Genomic DNA, 6,000 nt, shown 5'->3' on the forward strand with positions numbered 1-6,000 from the left:
AATATTTTGAGGGAGATTAACTGCAATGTGTCTTTTACTGTAATAAATTTTTTAATTAATTTTTATCAACTTCAGGTGTACAAAACAATGTAATAGACATTTCACCCCTCACAAAGTGATAACCCTCTCCCCCTGCAATAAATTTTTTTACTTAAATATGCACTGTATTGTTTGATCACACCTCGTATTTCAAAATTCGTACATTTGTGGGTTGTTTTCCTACTCCCTTGCTTTAAAATTTTTACTTTAAATTGTGGTAATATGTGTATACCATAAAATTTACATTTTCAGCGTTTTTAAAGTGTGTCATTCAGTCCAGAAAAGGACATTGACATTATAAAACCAATCTCCAGAACTACTTTCATCCTGCAAATCTGAAACTCTGAACCCATTAGACACCAACTCCTCATTCTCCCTTCTTCCCATCTCTTGGCAATAGAAATTCTACATTTTGTCTCTATGAATTTCACTCCCCCATACAAATGAAATTATACAATGTTTGGCCTTTTGACAGTCTGATTTCACTTAACACAATGTCCTTAAAATGCTTCCATATGTTAGGATTTTCTTTCTTTTTAAAGCTGAATGATATTCTGTTGGGTGGACATGCCAATTCTTTTTGATCCACTCATGTGTTGATGAACATTTGGGTTACTTCCACCTTTTGACTATTGTAAATAATGGCAATATGAACAGGAGTAGACATATATCTATTTGGGTCCTGGTTTTCAATTCTTTTGGATGTTTACCCAGAAATAGAATTGCTAGATGAGATGGTAATTCAATTCTTAATATTTTGATGAATCACCATGCTGTTTTCCATACCAGCAACACAATTTTATATTCTCAGCAATAGCACACGAGGGTTTTAATGGGTGTGTTCACTTTCTGGATGGTGTCTTTTGAAGCACAAAAGTCATTATTTTGGTGAAGTCTAAATTACCTGTTTTGTCCATTATTACTTTTTGTGTCATATCTAACAATATTTTGCCAAATCCAAGGTCAGGAATTTTTTTCTATATTTTATCTAACTTTGTTGTAGTTTTGTCTTAAGTTTAGGTCTTTGATTCTTTTTGGTAAATTATAGTATGTGGTGTCAAGTAACAGTACAGCCTGTTATTTTTGCATGTGATTATTCAGCTGACCCACAACCAATTTATTCTTTCCCCATTCTTCGTACCTTTTTCAAATATCAGTGGACTGTAGCTATAGGGGGTTATTTCTCAAATCTGAATATCTTCCATAGATCTGTCTATTTGTGTATCCGTTCCACACTATCTTGATTCCCTTGGGTTTGTACAATGTTTGGAATCGATGAATGTTAGTCCTACTGCTCTGTTTTCTTTTTCAACAACAGTTTGATAATTCTGGTTCATTTGTAATTCCATATACATTTATGAAACAGCTTGCCAATTTCTATAAAGATTGCAGCTGGGATCATGATAGGTATTGTGCTCAATATCTAGAACATTTCATGGAGTCATGCCATTTCAACAATGTTAAGTCTTCTGATCCATGATATTGGGATTTTTCCCCATTTATTTGTACATTTATTAATTTCTTTGTTTTTAACAGGACTTTATTGGGGAACAGTTGTACTTCCAGGCCTTTTTTCCAAGTCAAGTTGTTGTCCTTTCAATCTTAGTTGTGAAGGGTGCCATTCAGCTTCAAGTTGTTGTCCTTTCAGTCTTACTTGTGGAGGGCGCAGCTCAGCTCCCGGTCCAGTTAACGTTTCTAGTTGCAGGGGACACAGCCCACCATCCCTTGTGGGAGTCGAACCGGCAAACTTGTGGTTAAGAGGACACGCTCCAACCAACTGAGCCATCTGGGAGGCAGCTCAGCTCAAGGTGCCATGCTCAATCTTACTTGCAGGGGGCGCTGCCCACCATCCCTTGCGGGACACGAGGAATTGAACTGGCAACCTTTTGGTTGAGAGCCCACTGGCCCATGTGGGAATCGAACTGGCAGCCTTCGGAGTTAGGAGCATGGGGCTCTAACCGCCTGAGCCACCAGGCCGGCCCTATTAATTTCCTTTGACCATGTTTTGCAGTTTTCAGAATATTGGACCTTTTTTGTTAAATTTACTTAAGTATTTATTCCTTTTAATTATATTGTAAATGCATTTCTTTTCTTAATTTCATTATCAGATTGTTCATTGCAAGTGTATAGAAATACACTTGACTTTTATATTAATCTTGAATCCTACAACCTTGCTGAATTCAATTATTGTCTCCAAAAGTTTTATTTTCTTTTTTCTTTTTTTTTAAGTCTTTTCTATATACAAGATATCTCCTCTGGAAGTAAAGATAATTTTGCATCTTCCTATCCAATCTGCATGCATTTTATTTCTTTTCTTGCCTAATGGTTCTGGCTAAAATCTCCAGTAAACTGTTGAATATAGTGACAAGAGTAGATGTTCTTTATTCTTTGTCTTCAGGGAAAAGTATTCTTTCAAGATTAAACATAATATTAGCTGTGGGTTTTCCACAGATGTTCACAATGAGGTTTGGAAATTTCCTCCTATTCTGGGGATGCTGAGTGTTTTAATCATGAAAAGGTATTGGATTTTGTGAATTCATTTCTTTGACTCTGTTGAGAGGATCTTGCCATTTTTGCTCTTTACTGATCTCATTTATTATATTAATGGATTTTGAAATGTTAACCCTGGAATAAATCCCAGTTGGTCACGGTGTATAATTCTTTGTATATGGATGAGCTGTAATGTGCTCATGGAAGTAACATGGAGGCTGAAGAGCTGGAAGGAGGGACAGGGGAGAGGTGAGAGGGGCCAGGCAGGATGTGGTTCGGTTGGTTTGTCACTTAGAGGTCTCTGAAAACTCCGTCTCCCTTGTCCTAATTGAGAGGAAGAGGGATGTGGGTGGTCTGTGGGTAGGTGGTGGCAGTCGGGGCACAGGAAACCCGGTCATGGGCAGTGGTGATGGCGGGACTGTCCCAGGATGCTGAGGAGCTGGAGAATCAGCAGGTCTCTGTTCCGTGCTGGTCCATCAGATGGCGCTCAGGTTCCTCCAGGCCGGAGGCGGGTGGGGTGGGTGGGGGTCCTTTCTTCCTAAACCCACTGAGTCTGCCCTCAGGATGCCAGGTCCCCACTGCTCCTTGTGTCTCCACTGCACCTCCCAGGGGAGGGCACGCTGCCTGCACCAGGGATGGGCTCTGTGGGATTGCACTGGCCAGGGGGACACAAGGGCTGCCCCGCCAGGGGTCCGAAATGTGAGCCAGGGACAGAGAACTGTGCTCTCTGTGACTCCCCACTCTGGCCTTATTGCGGTCACTGCTAATCAGTCCTGGTGGGATTTGCACTTGGTGCCCAGTGGACAATGACATAAAGCCCTGATGGCAATGAGAAGTTTCTGGGGACCTGCGGGATGCCTAATAGATCCTTCCTGACTGAAGTTTACATATAAAAGAGGAAGCAGATGTTACCACCGGTGCCCGACCTGTCAGTCACAGATGACACTCAGAGGGTCCCCTTCCTGAGTGAATGAAGGAAGAGCTGTGCGCAGGGGGACATCTGAGAGTTCCAGGGAGATGAGGTCTCTGCCATGGCCCTGGGCCCAGCCTGGGGAAGAGACTCCCTGGGGCTGAGTCAGGTGGGAGCCACTTGGCCAGGCCCCCTGAGTCACGCTGTCCCTCTCCCTCCATGGTTCAGCCTGCTGGATACCCACCGAGAGCCCAGAGGGCATGACCCTGGTCAGTGGTGGGACTGGAGGTGGGTGACGGCAGTGGGGACAGGGACTCTGGCTGGGAGGGAGGGCAGCCCCTCCTCTGTGGCCTCTGAGCCACTCTCTGCCCCTCTGGGCCTCGGTCTCCTTACCCGGGAAGTGGAGGGAGATGATTCTGAGCTCAGTCCTCGCAGGGTGATGAGGTTCAAGTGAGCATGTGCTATGTGCCGGCTCCTCCCGTAGGGTGAGGGAGACCCGTGATGACAGTCAGATGACAGTGTCCTCAGGAGATCCTTGCAGGCAGGGGAGTTCTCCTCACATTTTCCAGATGAAAAAAAGAGGCTCAGGGAGGCCAGGGCAGGCCCGAGGTCACACACACACCAGTGAGTGGTAGAGCTGGGATTGACCTGGAATCAGAGCACACTGGACTTGGGAGCTACTCAGGTACCAGGTGACTTGGACGAGATGTCCAGGATTTGAAGTCTCTCCTGGGGAGACATGTGGGAGGGGAGTATGGCCTCACTGATTTGTCCTTGGTCCTGCAGGGGGTGACCTCCACTTTGACTACCTTGGAAACGGACCTCCACGGAGCCCAAGAGAGGTAGCAGCAGGTGACGGTGCCTGTGGGGAGGGGCCCAGGAGTCAGAGGAGAGGGGGCTCCTCCCTCCCAGCTGGAGGCCTCCACCAGAGATGGGGTTTTCCTCCTCCAGCCCTGCTCCTGGTGTCACAGAGCCTGGAATGCCTCCATTGGACATGACCAGGTGGTGGCCTGGAAAAGCTGGGTGCAGGATGGTTTTGAAGGGTGGAGGGACAGGGACCAGTTAACCTGGGATTTGCCCAAAGCCAGCTTTGGGGGGTGACTGGAGGGGCTCTGGTGTCTTGGAAGAGAGGGGAGGCTGCTAAGGGTCCTAGGGACTCCATGTGGGAGCCCTGGGGTGGAGTTGGGGAGGCTGGGGACAGGACGCTGAAGTTGAGAGACTTCAGGGGAGGTTCTGTGGAGGCATTTGAGAGCCGAGCTCATCACCACCCTCACCCTGACGACAATGGATGTCGTCCCCTTCCTCAGAACTTTCCTCACTTACCTGTAGCTGCTGGACACTGATGGAGAATCATCTGGAGGTGAGTGAACCTGGAGTTTGGAAGAAGGAGCAGGATCCTGAGATTTGGGAGGAGAAAGCCCCACACTGAGCGCTGAACTCTCAATACTGGGCACACCTCAGCCTCAGTATGCCCTTCTGTCATCAGAGACGGTTTGGGCTGGAAGTTCTCTGGCCTCAGCCTCCCTGTCCCCACTTCTGTGGAGCCCAGAGCCCGCCCACGTCCAAGTCCTGTTACTGGGCGCGCCTGCCTCCTGGTGGGCCCTGGCGGTAGTGCAATATGAGAAGAAGAAATGGGGGCTAGTGATTGGGGAAGGGGGCTGTTCCTGATGAACTTTAGCTGTCTGCCTTCCAGAAAAGGAGTGATGTGAGCAGCTATGGCCTCCTTACTGGAGGGGAGCGTTTGGAAATAAGAGAGCCCCCCTGGGTAGGACTTCTCTGGCCCTATCCCTTAGGTCTTACATTTAATGGGCCATTTTGATACACAGAGTAGGGAAACCAATGGAATGGGTGGGTGAGGAACTTCCTGAACGAGGCGTTATTTACACCCAGCTGTTAGAACAGACGGAGCCTGGATGGAATTGGAGGGAAGAAAGTTTCCCTTGTGAGCAAAGACCCAGAACCGGCCCCCTGCCCCACTCCTTGCCCTCCAATCCCCAGGCGTCCCCAACCGGGGCCTTCCTGTCCTTCCCTCTGTTTCAGAAAATCAAAGTAATTAGGGAGATGCAGCTCCTCCAGGAGGCTGCACATCAATACAACCTGGAGCCTGCTACAATTTGGAGCCTGGTTCCAGGCCATGGAGCTGCTCAGCGAGGATGGAGGTAAGGTGTGAGGAGCCAGGTGAAGGCAGAACCCACTCTCTCTGATGGGCAGCTCCCGAGAACCGGCAGACGTGGCTTCCTGGTCAGTCCCAGACCTTGTTGTATGGTGACCCCTGGAGCACTGGGACTCCAGCAGGTGCTGGCAGGGATGCCTGAGGTGACTCCTAGGATCTCATAGGTGCCCCTGGTCCCGTAGCTATCACCTGTCCTGCCAGCTGGAGCCCCCAAACCATTGGGCCAGCAAGATGAGAATGCTTTTCAAGGCCAAGAAGGCATGACCATCATCAGGACCAGGGCCGAGTGAGGGGCCAGCAGTGACTGGATTCAGGGATTCAGCAGAGCTTCGGGCTGGGCGTGGGCCTGGAGAGTTGGACAGCCGCTGCTGGGATCCCAGCTCCACTA

Source organism: Rhinolophus hipposideros (genome assembly GCF_964194185.1).
Source record: "Rhinolophus hipposideros genome assembly, chromosome: 16".
Taxonomy (NCBI): Eukaryota; Metazoa; Chordata; class Mammalia; order Chiroptera; family Rhinolophidae; genus Rhinolophus; species Rhinolophus hipposideros.